The sequence below is a fragment of the Antechinus flavipes genome, chromosome 4 (assembly GCF_016432865.1).
Source record: "Antechinus flavipes isolate AdamAnt ecotype Samford, QLD, Australia chromosome 4, AdamAnt_v2, whole genome shotgun sequence".
Classification (NCBI taxonomy): domain Eukaryota; kingdom Metazoa; phylum Chordata; class Mammalia; order Dasyuromorphia; family Dasyuridae; genus Antechinus; species Antechinus flavipes.
This window is the reverse complement of record NC_067401.1, coordinates 292,357,073-292,371,040: the sequence shown is the minus strand read 5'-3', so window position 1 is coordinate 292,371,040 and position 13,968 is coordinate 292,357,073.

Genomic DNA, 13,968 nt, shown 5'->3' with positions numbered 1-13,968 from the left:
AAGTATATATGAAGTAGAACAAAATGTAGCCTGTGATTCTCTTCAAACACTAAAACAATCCTTAAACCAGAGCTGAGCATCGCCCATACATGTTAAAATTACATAAGTCTAGGATAGTAGCAACTACAGCAATAATTTTGTTCAACAATCTGCTGAGTATTGACAATAAACAAGCAGTGAAACAGAGAGACATCTGTTTGCATTAGATATATGCCAGTTTTGTGGAATATGTCCTGTAAAGGATCTAAACCCAAGGAAGTTTCTTATCAAGGATAATATTTTCTAAATATCCCTGTATGTATTAATTGCCCTGGGCATTACACATTTATTTAGCAAAATATTCAGCAATTATTGTTATTGCTACAGTGTGAGAGCTTGGGTCCATGCAAACATTATTACTCTAGCTGCTGCTGCAATTTTACTGTTTGTAAAATCTATGTTATAAACAACACAATTAAAAGGTAATCATGGCTCAGTTTTCAAGGTATCTCAAAAAAAGAAAGATTCTAAATGAGTAGGAAAAATAATAGACATTGCTTTCTAACTGCCTCAAAATGGAATATTATGTGGTAGAACGAACATTGGACCTGGAGTCAGGAAAATCTTGGATTTGAATAGCTAAATCTTTGAATCTCAATTTTCTCATTTGTAAAATGGGGATAATTACCGTACTACCTACCTCACAGGTTTATATTGACTAAGTGAGATAGTGGATATAAAGTGTTTTGCAAACCTTAAGACCTTCTATCTATTAGTTATCCTAAATAAATAGTTTAATATCTATCTATCTAATTAATTACTAATCTAATATCTAATAAATAGATAAATAGAGTTATTTGGACTCAGGATTGAATCAGATCAGATCTTATTTGAAAAAAAATTGTATTTTAAGTTGAGAAGTCTTTATTAAGCATCTACTATATGCCACATGCTCTGCTAAGTAGTGGGACTATGCTAATTCTTTTGATGTTAGGTAATTCCAATAGACTTGGGAAGGAAAAGCCAATCATATCCTATGAAGACTGAATGTGAATCAAAGCAAAACATGTTTACCTTTTTATTTGTTTCTCATATTTTTTCTTTTGTTCTGATTTTTCATGTACAACATGACATATATGGAAATATGTTTTCAAGGATAGCACATATTTAACCTATATCAGATTGCTTGTTGTCTTGAGAAGGGTGAAGATAAGGAAGGGAGGGCAAAAAATTTAGAACACAAAGTTTTACAAAATTGAAAGTTGAAAACTATCTTTATTTTTGTTTAGAAAAATAATATGCTATTGAGGAAAAAATTCTATTGATGTTTCCAAATTTCTTAGTGACTCAGAAGCTCATTTCTATAACTGATTTTTAAAATTTGTGATATTATAGGATAAAAATAATGAGTTTATAGGAATTAAAGTGACAAGTAAACCCCAAAGAAATGGAAAAACGCATGGCAGATGTGAGTAGGTTTATGATATATTACCAAACATGACTCACATGGGAAAAGTGTCATGAAAGACATTTCCAGGATGTCTATTACCAGGAAAGGAGGTGAGCCAGTCACGCTGTGAGGATGAGAGGCCATGAGTGGATAGTTAAAGTGCTATGTCATTACTTTAGTCTATTACAAACACTTTTGAAGAAAACTTCCATTCTTCTTATTTAGTGGATCTTTTGTGGACAATTTATAAAATAACAATTGATGCACACAAATGTAGCCCTCTTTGGAGATACAGGATGAAGATATACTTCTCCTAGCTGCTTCAGAGAGAGTATAGATAATTTCATAGCTACTCATTGGCCATGAGACATCTTTAACTGGCTATTTAATCAGAAGGCTTGGGTCTATTAAAGGGGCTTTCCCTACTTTTCTGAACTCTTCTTCCTTTGGCCCTTGAAGTGTAAGGATGATTGAACACTAGAGGGCTGAGATGCCTTCTACACAGGACAACAAACAGTGAGCCTAAGGTCAGCCTGTTGGTGGAATGAAGCATTGTCTATTTGTGACTTCTTATGAGATTTTAAAAGGCTGCTGGCATCCTCCTTGGGATAGGGAGTAGCATTTAAGTACAGGTATATAAGCTATCAAAGCAGTTGTAGCAGAAACAAGGGCAGAGGTAGATTGGTATAGATAGAAAGGGCTCCCACAAAAGGGACCTGTATGTGCAAGAATGTTTGTGGCAGTTCTTTTTGTAGTGGCCAGAAACTGGACACTGAGTAGATGCCCATCAATTGGAGAATGGCTGAATAAATTGTGGTATATGAATATTATATTTAACTTATACTTTAACATATTTAACATATATTGGTCAACCTGCCATTGGAATGAGGGGAAGGAGAGGAAAAATTGGAACAAAAGGTTTGGCAATTGTCAATGCTGTAAAATTACCTATGCATATAACTTGTAAATAAAAAGCTATTAAAAAAAAAAGTTTTGAACCCTGAGGAAAAACAAAAAGAAAGGTCTCCCACAGAGAAAGGGAAGATGATGTAGGCCTTGGATGAGTGAGGGGAAGAAAAAGCCCATTTCAACTTGATAGGGATGCACTTGGTAGAGTTGAAATATGAGTTAACTAATGAGCAATCCTGTTACAAATGTCTCAGACTTGAATATCAGTCAGTCAAAAAATGTAATCATTTTATAATTCTTTATTGCTTAAAATTCATTTTTTTTTTTTAGAAATTAAATAGTCTATTCCATATTTGACTCATGTTTGTAATTTGAGCACTTTTCTTTTGCTCCCCTTTCCTTCATAATCTGAGGCGGCTTGGCATACTTTTAAAAATTCCCTTCTCTTTCTTGGGAGTCTGAGGTGGGAATATATTGAAGTACTGAGGAGTTAGTTCCCCTGTTGAGATGATAGTTACCTTGGAACCGTGATCTTAGTCTATGAGAGTAGGTAAATGATGGGGATTGACAAAGCCACAGATATTCATCATCTGTGAGATGCTGGCCAAGTCATTTAAACCTGTATGCCTCATTTTCTTTATCTGTAAAATGAGTTGGGGAAGAAAATTATATACCACTCTAGAACTTCTGTCTTCTGTCTGTCCTCTTATTCCTTCACAGTAAGAACTAATTTTCTTATTTACTTTGCCTTCAACACTCTGTACAGTAAGTCTGATTACTATTTCTTACATTTCACTTCATCTTTCTTCCTTTGTCTTTGCCTTTTAACTTGGATCCTCAAAAATATTCACATACAATTCCCTAAAACTTCCAACTTCCATGCAGTTAATCATTTTCTTTGAAAATTGCCCATTGTAACCCTTATCACCTCTGACCTTCCACATCTACAGATGCTTCCTGTGAGGCAGTGCCCAACATCTGATACATATATTATATATCAATTGTATGGTACTGAAAATATTGACTATGAACTGCTAAGAATATTACAATTAATAAATTATCCTAAGCTTACAATAACTTATTATTATATTATTTAAACTCCTTAGTTCCTATTCTTTTGACTAGTCACATTTAAATAATATTGCTTATGTTAAATTATCTTTGGGGAATGGAGGTAGAGGGCCAGAAGACATGTGTGAGTATAAATTAAGCTGACTATTGATAGGAGATTTGGGGAAAAGATATTGTTTGTGTTGTTATTCAGCTGTACACAACATTTCATTACTTCATTGGAAGTTTTCTTGATAAAAGTACTGGAGTGGTTTGCCATTTCCTTTTCCAGTTTATTTTACATGAAAAGGTTGAGGTAAACAGAATTAAATAACCTTTCCTGACTCAATTTGGGATTTTCTTAGTAAGGGTATTATATTGGTTTGCCATATCCTCCTCCAACTCATTTTACAGATGAGAAAATTAAGCAAACAGGGTTAAATGACTTGCCTAAAGTCACACAGCTGTTAAGTGTCTTAGGGTAAGTGTCTTAGAAAAGTCTTCCTGATTGCAAGTTCAGTACTTTCTCCATTGTTTACCAACTTCTCTATTATTTTCACTAATGCAAAAGGAATCAATCATAAAGACTCCCTAAATTGGCAGGTATCCAAAAAAAAATCATTTATGATTTGGTTTTGGAATGTACTTTTATACTTGAATTTGAATAAGGGTGTGCCCAACGGTCTGGGAATTCCAGTGCTGCAAGTACAATCATGAAATTGCACTATAAAGAGCTGACTCATTGGAAAATATTGGTGGAACCAGATTCTTCATACTGCTTTCAAGGGACATGCTTATCTCCTCCCTTCTGCTTCCTCCATGCTGGGAATGGATGACATCACCTCTTGGAGTGACACAGAATTACAAGCTAAGCAGTGACATTCCTTTTTAAGGGTGTATCAATAGAGAATCAGACTGACTTAGAGATTCAAGGGTTTCAATGCATTGCCGCCAAACCAGAAGATTCTTCTATAGACAAAAACCTACAAGTCAGGTCTATTATTAATTTGAAACCTTCTTACTCCTCTCCCCTCCCAAATATTTTATGTGCTCCAGTTTAACTACTACATGGATATGTGCTAATTGCATTTGCTATCTCCCTGGATCACAGTTTTTTTGGAAATGTTTTAACTTAAGAAGTCAATTTTAGCCCTTGTTCAGATGTAGGGAATTGGCAGAAATAATTCTAAAGAGAAATGGTGAAGATGCAGGGGCTTTTGAAGGTAGAGAGGATTGCGAGGCTGAAATAAACATTTACCAAGTCAAACATAGTAATTTTGTGGTTAAAGAGAAGACCTAGGAGACAAGAAGACCAGTTATTCAAGTCACAGCTTTGAAAGACACTGGGACATGTAAGTCCTGGCAAGATAGTTTCTTAGTAAATCTGGTAACTGAGACTCTTAAATTGCCTAGAAGGAGCTAATCTATGCAGATAATGAGTTCCTCACAAAAAACTCCTTAAAAGATAAAGTCACAGATCTGGTCAAAACAGAAAACCACAATGTAAATAATCTTCTATCTGAAATCTGGCTGTGTTCCCTAAAAATGGGGTCTGTCTATTACACAAGGATTTAAATCAATTGTACTACTCCCTGCAACTCATTGATGAGTAATTGAGAATTGACTGCATTTATAGTATTGCAAAAATCCCTCTTTATTCAAGTAAAACATTTTGCATTAGAGGTAATACTGTTAAGATTCCATGGATTTAGAGCTGGTCGGGACCTTGAAGGTTATTTAGTCCAATCCCCTCAATTCCCCTAAAATTAAGTGACCTACCCAAAGTTAAATAGTTAGCCAGCAGTAGGAGAGGTAGTTAAACCTACATTCTCTGAGACATCCAGTATCTAAATCATCTCACTTTCCTAGGTGTTGATGATCCAAATTATAAAACTGAGGGAGTTTTCAAATTAAAAGATGGCTTAAGACATGTTCCCTAAATAGACAGCATAATGAAGTGGAAAAATGATCAGATCTGTAGCAGAGGATCTGGAGTCAAATGTTTCACCTACAGTTTACTCTCTAAGTCATATTGGATAAATCACCTAACTTTAGTTTTCTCATCTGTAAAATACGAGATTTTAACTAGATTACTTCTGAGGTCTTCTCCCAGATCCAAGTTACATAATCTTTTTAAAATAAATATAATAAAAAGGAAGAATGCAATAAATCTAAGAGAGAGGTCTAGACATATCCCTAAGATAAATTTGAGGAAAGAGAGATGATTTTAAATTGGGGGATGAGGAAAGGCTTTGTGGAGGATCATAGAATCATAGATTTGGAGATGGCAGGGTTAAGAGGACTCTCATCTTATCTGGAGCTGAAAGAGAGAGAAGAGATAAGGAGGAGAACATTCTAGGAATGTGGGATAGCACACACATTCATAAAATAGTCCTTTCTCTACAGTTATGCTATGGGAACTCTATACAGTAAGGTCTTTGGGGAGGGGAATGAGAGAGGAGTAAATAATATGATATAGTTTTGGATGGAATAGAGCTGAAACCTAACTTGGAGAGGAAAAGGACAAAAGTGGTGGTTTTACTCTTGGTGGGATAGAGCTCAAGGAAAGAAACATCCTTATGAGTTCCTGTTTAAATTAGATTCTGAGTTCCATACTTCCAGGAACTACATACAAAGTGCCTGCAATGTTTTTGCTTCAGTTATTACTGGCCAATCCTATCTGAAGTGTAAGTCAAACATTCTAACAGAACTATATAGCCACAAACACTGTTATTTGCCTTTAGGATTTCAGCATGGGAAACTCAACAACTTAAACTATATTAATATTAAAACTCTTAGCTGCTGATCAATCCTCTAGTTTGGTCAGGGAACACATCAGAAATAAGAAAAGTGGTAGTCTCATGATCACTTTGTAGATGTTTCATCATATATTGTGCTCTGCAGTTATTATGTATTATTTGTTTGTTGAGCCTATGAGAAAAGCAAATGTTGCCTGCAATATCTAAGTATGTTTGTTTGCCTTTTTTGTATGGCTGATGTCATTATGCCAAAATCATATAATTTATGCTGAAATAAAAGCAGTTCAAAAGTAGATAGGGGTGTTCAAGGAAGGCTAGTAACTCTGGTGTTTCAGGACTTCACATCAACCTTTGGTGTCTACCTTTACCCAATTCTCATCTGTGGCTCCAAGAAGCTATATATATCATGTGGAACATGTACAGCAGCCAGCCTTGACAGACAGGTTAAACCAGCTTGAAGGTAACCTACAAGCCTCAACACCATTTGTGAGTTAGGGTGATGTGAATACTAAGCATGTAAAGGGACAGTTGAAAACAATTTGTTACAATGGTCAGGAAGGTGGCTGAAGCAGATGCTCAGATGTTTAGAACTTGGCAAGACATAAAGAAAACAAGTCATCTACTGCATCCTGTGATATTGCCTGTTATCTCAACTTCTGTCATGACACTGGGTTTTGATGACTCTGGAAAGAGTGAGGTTGCTGATGTTATGCAATTCTGCTTCACTTAAATCTAGTTCCTACACAGGTCAAGACATCACCTATGATGCCATTGGTTCTCTTTGAAAATGAAAGATGAACAAATGATGAAGTCCATGATCCATGTATGTTTGGCAAGTTAGTAGAACTTGAGAGAGCAGCAGAAATGAGAGATGAAAGGTCTAGTGATCATTGTGGGGCATTGCAAATTGTAAATATGAACTTGAGACTTCCCTGTGAATGGCCCTAACCATCATCTAGCAGTTAAATATTCAGATGGAGGAGAGATTTACAGCTAATCTATTTTGACTAAGATGCAGAGTGAATAGACACAGTATGAATTCATCTGGAAAAAATAGATTGCAACCAAATTAAGAAGAGCCTACAAAGCTACTCCAAGGAGAAAACATTTGATTCAAAAGGGCAAGAAGAACTATTGGAGTTTTTTGGTTGAAGGAGTGGATCTAGAACTAGATTTGTGCAGTAAGAAAGTAATTTTGGTAGCTATGTGAAATATAAATACCATGAAGAGAGAAGTAATGGATTCTCTAGTATCTGGAGTGCATTGTATTTTGTTACGGGCATTGAAAGTGGTATATAGCTGGGTCATTTATGTATCTGAAAAAGTTGGTCGCCAGTGCTGATGGATAATTAAATTGGTTATAACCATGGAGTCTTTTGACAGGTTTACTTCTTTTTAGAGAGAGAGTCAGACTAGATTATCTCCCAGGTTCAGGAATAGTGGAGATACAATATTTGATGTTTTCAAGAAACTTTTCTAAGGTTATTGGTGTTCTTACTCCTGGAAACATAGCCAAAGGAAACAAACAGTTTATTGTATCTACATTTTGATTACCCCTTCCCAACTGTGTGCTATTGCCGTACTGGATAATTTTCCAGTGGTTGGGGGTGAGGAGTGAGGTCAATTTTTTTGATGCAGGTCAGTCTTGATTATAAGATCATTCTGGGACAATCTAGGTGACATTTTGACAAAGCAATTATCTGAGACTGATTTTCAAGCTTGAGTCATATTTGAGAGGCATGTATTTACTATAAAGGATGATTTAGTGTGGTCAGAAACTAGAGACAAGTTGACATTTTAGCAAACTATCATAACTTCTGAGGCAAGAGGTGGTGAGAACAATGGCTGTGATTGTGACCCATATGACTAGAGAAAGGGCAGAGCAAATGATGCAACTGATTGAATCTGAGATTCCCAGTGGATAAATTTGGATGACTGGGAGGTCATCAAAAGAAATAGGGAAATTGGAAAGAGATAGATTTTGATCTTTTCATATTATGTTCAGAATTGAAAAGTTTTGGGTTTTGCATAGTCTGATTATATTGTTTGAAAACTTTATGCCTTTATTACTGTAATAGTCTGCTGGTGGATCTGCTAGCTTCAAGTCTCTTTCAGTTCTAAACCATTTACCATTCAGCCAACAGTGATTTTCCTAAAATGCAAGTCTGATCATATTACCTCTCCTTTCCACTTAATAAACTCCAATATTTTCCTCTGGGAAATACAAAATTTTCTGTTTGGCATTCAGTGGCCTTCACAACCTACCTTTTCAATCATCTTATACCTTATTCTCAAATATATACTCTTTAATCCAGTAATATTGACTTCCTCTCAGTTCTATGAAAAAGACTCTCCTAACTTCTGTCATTCTCTCTGCCTGTGTTTCTGGTCCTAAATTACTCTTCTTCCTCTCCTTTTAAATTATTTCCTATTTATACTGTATATAGTTTACTTTGTATATATATTGTTTGCATGTCTCTCCCAATAGATCATAAGCTTCATGAGGGCAGGGATTTTTCTGTTGCATTTTTTTTTCATTCCCAGAGCTTAACACAGTACCTAAAACATAGTAGGCACTTAATAAATTCTTGTTGAATTGAGGTAAAGGGATTTGACATTGGGTGGATCTTACATCTTTTATACTTGGCTCAGTGTTCGAAATGTATGTCTGTGTGTGATGAAAAAGGACATGAATCAGATTGCTTTCCTCCTTTCTGACAGGGCTTAAAACTATAGTTTTTATTTTTCCCCTTGCTTCATATACTCTGATATTAAGTCCTTTTCTCCTTATCCTACTAGCAATGAGAGATAAAACATTTCATTTTCATCTCCAGTTTTAATGCTATTGTAATCAATGGGTGTGCACTGAAGCAAATATAGGTTAAAGAGGGAAAATATAGGGTTATAAGACACTTAAGAGATGTGCTGGCCACTACTAGGTACTAGTTTATTCTGAGCACAGCCTGAATATCTTTTCACATCTTTTCTAAGCACAAAAGGTCAAAATTTAGCCAATGTGTGTTGATTTCTATATTGTTAGATAGAACTTTGTCTGGACTTTCAGAGAGAAACAATTTTCTCCTATAAGCACAAAAGGGATCATTTTAGTACTCTTGCTAATATTGCATTTTTAGGTAAGGCTGGATGAACATATAAGCCTATGGGGATTTTGTTTTTGACCTGCTTATTATTCTATTCCATGTTACATACTTGTGTAGGTATACCTTGTTCCATGTGACAAATGTATTACTGAAAACATTTTTTAATATATAGATTTTTATTTACAAATATATACATGGGTAATTTTTCAGCATTGACATTGCAAATCCTTTTGTTCCAACTTTTTCCCTCCTTCACCCATCCCCTCCCCTGGCTGGCAGGTTGACCAATACATGTTAAATATGTTAAAGTATAAGTTAAATACAGTATATGTATACATGTCCAAACCACTTATTTTGCTGTACAAAAAAGAATCGGACTTTGAAATAATGCACAATTAGCCTGTGAAGGAAATCAAAAATGCAGGCAGACAGAAATAGAAGGATTGGGAATTATATGTAGTGGTTCATAGTCATCTCTCAGAGTTCTTTTGCTGGGCATAGCTGGTTCAGTTCATTACTGCTCTATTGGAACTGATTTGGTTCATCTCATTGTTGAAGTGGACCACGTCCATCAGAATTGATCATCATATAGTAATGTTGTTGAAGTAAATAATGATCTTCTGGTCCGTGAAAAACATTTTTAAAACTAATTTTTAAAAAATGCTTTTATAGCTAAAAAATTAACAGGAAGGCTTGTTTTTAGGAAAAACCCTCCAACAAACACACTTATATGAATATAAACACACATACATACATACATCTCTATCTATCTATCTATCTATCTATCTATCTATCTATCTATCTATCTATCATCTATCTATATTTAAACTGGACAAATCACTCTTTGATTTATCTGTTTTGCTGACTGATTATATATGTATTAGATTTTTTTTTATCAAATCAGGACTCATTTATACTAAAGATGATCTACTTTAGTTTTTTCAAAAATATCTACAAGCTTGAATGCTAAATGTGGACACTAGTCATTATGAATTAGCCCTATTTACCAGTACTAATGGCTGGCATTTAAATAATTTCTTTCAACTACCAAACAAATGTGCTTTTAAGGCTTATAATCTTGACAGGTAGTTAGGACAACTATTACTGTCTCTTTTTTACTTATGGTAAAACCGAAGCTTAGAGAAATATTTGACTTGTCTATGATTGCACAGCTTCTAAAGTTGTGGAGTCAAAGCTTGATTCCTGGTCTTCTGATCCTAATTCATATCTTTTAGCTTTTCAGTTATTTCTGACTCTTTGTGATTCTACTTAGGTTTTCTTAGCAAAGTAGAGTAGTTTGACATTAATTTTTTTAGCTTGTTTTACTGATTAGGAAAATGAGTTGCTCAGGGTCACACAGTCAGTGTTTGAAGCTAGATTTGAACTCAGAAGATGTCTTCCTGATTCTAGACACTTGCCATTTAGCTGGCATTCAATGGCCTTCATAACCTGTCTTTTGAATCATGTTACACCTTTCTTTCTACTTTACCACTCTGTCAAGTCAAGACAATGCAGACTTTGCTCTCTTGAGCACAGACAAATAAATGGGTAAAATTAAGGAGCACCAATGGCATTTCTAAGATGATTTTTAGGTGAATTTAATCATAAATTAAGCACCCTTTGTGTAGAGAGTATTGTAGTAGGCACCAGGAAAAACATATAAAAGTTAAAGCAGGCATTATCCTGCACTTATAATGCTGACAACTTAATCTGAGTTCAACCACACAAATTACCACTATATAAAATACTTCAATCAATCTATCCATCTCACATATCTACATATATATGTTATACACACACACACACACACACACACACACACACACACAATACAGCTATCAGTAAACACTTATTAAGCACCTACTGTTTGCCAGGAATTATACTAAGAATTGGGGGATACAGAGCATGGTAAAAGACAGCCTTTGCCCTTGGATTAGTGACTTCCATACAAATTTTCTATTATGAGAGATCATCTTTTTAAATAATCATCCCCATAATCACTTCTTTGAACAGCTGTTATTTCCACTACCCCTTATGACATAATTAACACCATTCAGCAGCTCTCAATTAATAGGCCATTCCTTTAATGACCTATTAACAGGAATTTCAATAACTCTTAAGTAGTTCTCCCCAGAGGATTACTTGACCTGAGTACCTGTGGGAAGAAGCCACTTCATTAAAATTATATTTTGAAGTAGGGCAACCCATGAAAATGATGGATTCAGGACATATTTACCAAATACCAACATAACAAAACTGTAAACATTATGGTTAGACTATAAGCCATCCTTATTTATTTTTACTTTGTATTTCAATTGTTTCCAACTTATTCTATATAAGTGTTGTTTGTATATAGTTATTTGGAACTTATCTTGGCTCAGAGTGAGTGTAAATAGCAACTGAGCAACTGTTTCTGTTTTGGCCAGAAACCCTCTGGGTATTTCCTTTCCAGATTGATTTTTTTTTTTTTTTTTTTTTTTTTTGACTAGGCAAAAGAAGCCCCATTTCTTATCTAGTCTTAATCACTGGTTATCTCAGTCAAACTGAAACCTGTTAAAGACCTTAGCTTAAAAAGGTCAAGGTCTCCTACTGCATCCAGGGCCATCTCCAATGGTCCTGATCTATATCAGGTCAGAGGACCCGGATGGCTCCAGAGGAGAGAGATTGGTGTCTTTGCACAGACCTCCCTCACTTAAATTCAATTTATTTGCAAGGTATGGTATCACCTTCCTGATGTCATGGATCTCTTGGAGAACAAAAGACAATAACAATATCTCTAGCTTATTTTATTTAGGTGCTGTTTGTATAGAATTGTTTACACCTCATCTCTTCCATTAGACTTATTTATTTACTTATTCATTTATTTTTGTGTCTCTAATGCTTAGAGAAGTATTGGTGTATATAGCAGGTACTTAACATGTGCTGGTTGAAGGGATTATCCCCCACCACAATTTGCTTGGGCATATAGATAGTCAAGGAGCAACCAATTCTTAACAATAGCCACTAAGGCTTCACAAAAACCTCCATTTGGCTTTTTTCAATGACAAAGAACTTTGAGCTAAGATTCATTAGCTAAGACTCACATCTGTGTGATCCATATCACATCTGATTCAGGGATTGATAAAAGTTATATATTAATTCATCCTTTCAAATAATGAGCTTTTCCTATATGACAAAGCTTCACACAATATGACTTGCATTATTTTCCCTCCCCAACTTTAATAATATGAGACTAATATGAGTCTCTAATAATATGAGACCTAGCAAATGAACAGGAAGAACAAGACTCCAGCTTAAAGAAGGGGAAATGACAAGCCCGTTCTTATGAATCACAGGGATATTTATGAAACAAAATGTTTTAGAATATAGAATACATAGATAAACATGGAAAATGCAAAATGTTGTATTATCTCTCTAATTGTGCTTAATCCAGACGTTTTTAACAGTGTCCTTGTATCAGATTTTAGGAGGTCTGGGAAATTGAATAAGATGTCTGTCTATTTATCTATCTACCTTTCATTTATCTATCTGTCTATATATGTGCATGTGTATATGCATATATATGTATATATATAACATAAATGTATATATATCTACATATATTTAAAATATTTGCTAAATTCTAATTGAAAGCTAGCTTTTACTTCCTTTACTTTGCTTATTTAAAAAAACATTATTCGTAGAAGAGGTTCATAAACTTCAGCAGATTGCCAAAGGGGTCAGTGATATACAAAAGTTTAAGAATCCCTTGGTTTAATTCATTTTCCATTTAAACCTATAAAAATGTAAAGTTAGGTCATGTAGAATTGGAGCAATGCTTATAACAATCTCTTTATTTCAACAAATAAAGTCTCTTTTGGCTTATATAACTGGACATGGTTTTGGTTTTTGACAGGCTTATAATTATAGTTTTCAACATTTTAATAGTTTTATTATGACAAGACAAAAAAATGATGAAGCTCAGAACTGTATCACTTGGCATTTTCTCTTCTTCTCTCAATACAAAATGTTTACATCTCTTAATAAGTAACATAAATCTTTAGTTGGATTCAAAACATTCAAGTTCATTACAATCTTTGATCTTGGCCTTTCTCCCCCCAGAAAATTGGCTTGGTTTGACCACCAGAGTCACTCTACTTCAGGTTAAAACATCTCTCCACTAAAGCATATTGGGACTCTTGCCCTTTTTGTAGTACATTACTCAACATAATTCTTTTATTAAGTTGGAGAGATTGGGGGACATTCACTATTATTAGCATAAAAAGCTCATATAATTATTTTAGCTGAAAAAAAGTTTTAATCAGGGAAATTAGAAAAAAATCTATCAGAACATAGAAAACTACATTTTAAGTATAGTGAGGCTATTTAGTTAACCTTAGTTGGCAGATACTCTTGAAGTACATGAATCAGGGACAAGAAAACTTTATTATTACTTTTTAAATGAAGGTCCATAGCTAAGAAATCATACCTCCAAAGGAATGAGTGGGAAATGGCAATCTACAGAAGATAGCAGTTTCAATTGCAAATTAAGAAACTATTTTTTAAAATCAATCAATCAATTAACCAATCAACATTTAAGTCCCTTCTATGTTCCAGTCACTGTATTAAGATCTGAAGATATAGAAGAGGCAATTGATGGTCCCTGACCTCAAAGAGCTTACAATCTAGAAGGAGGGACAATATGAAAATAAATACATACAAAGCAAATTAAATATAGGAA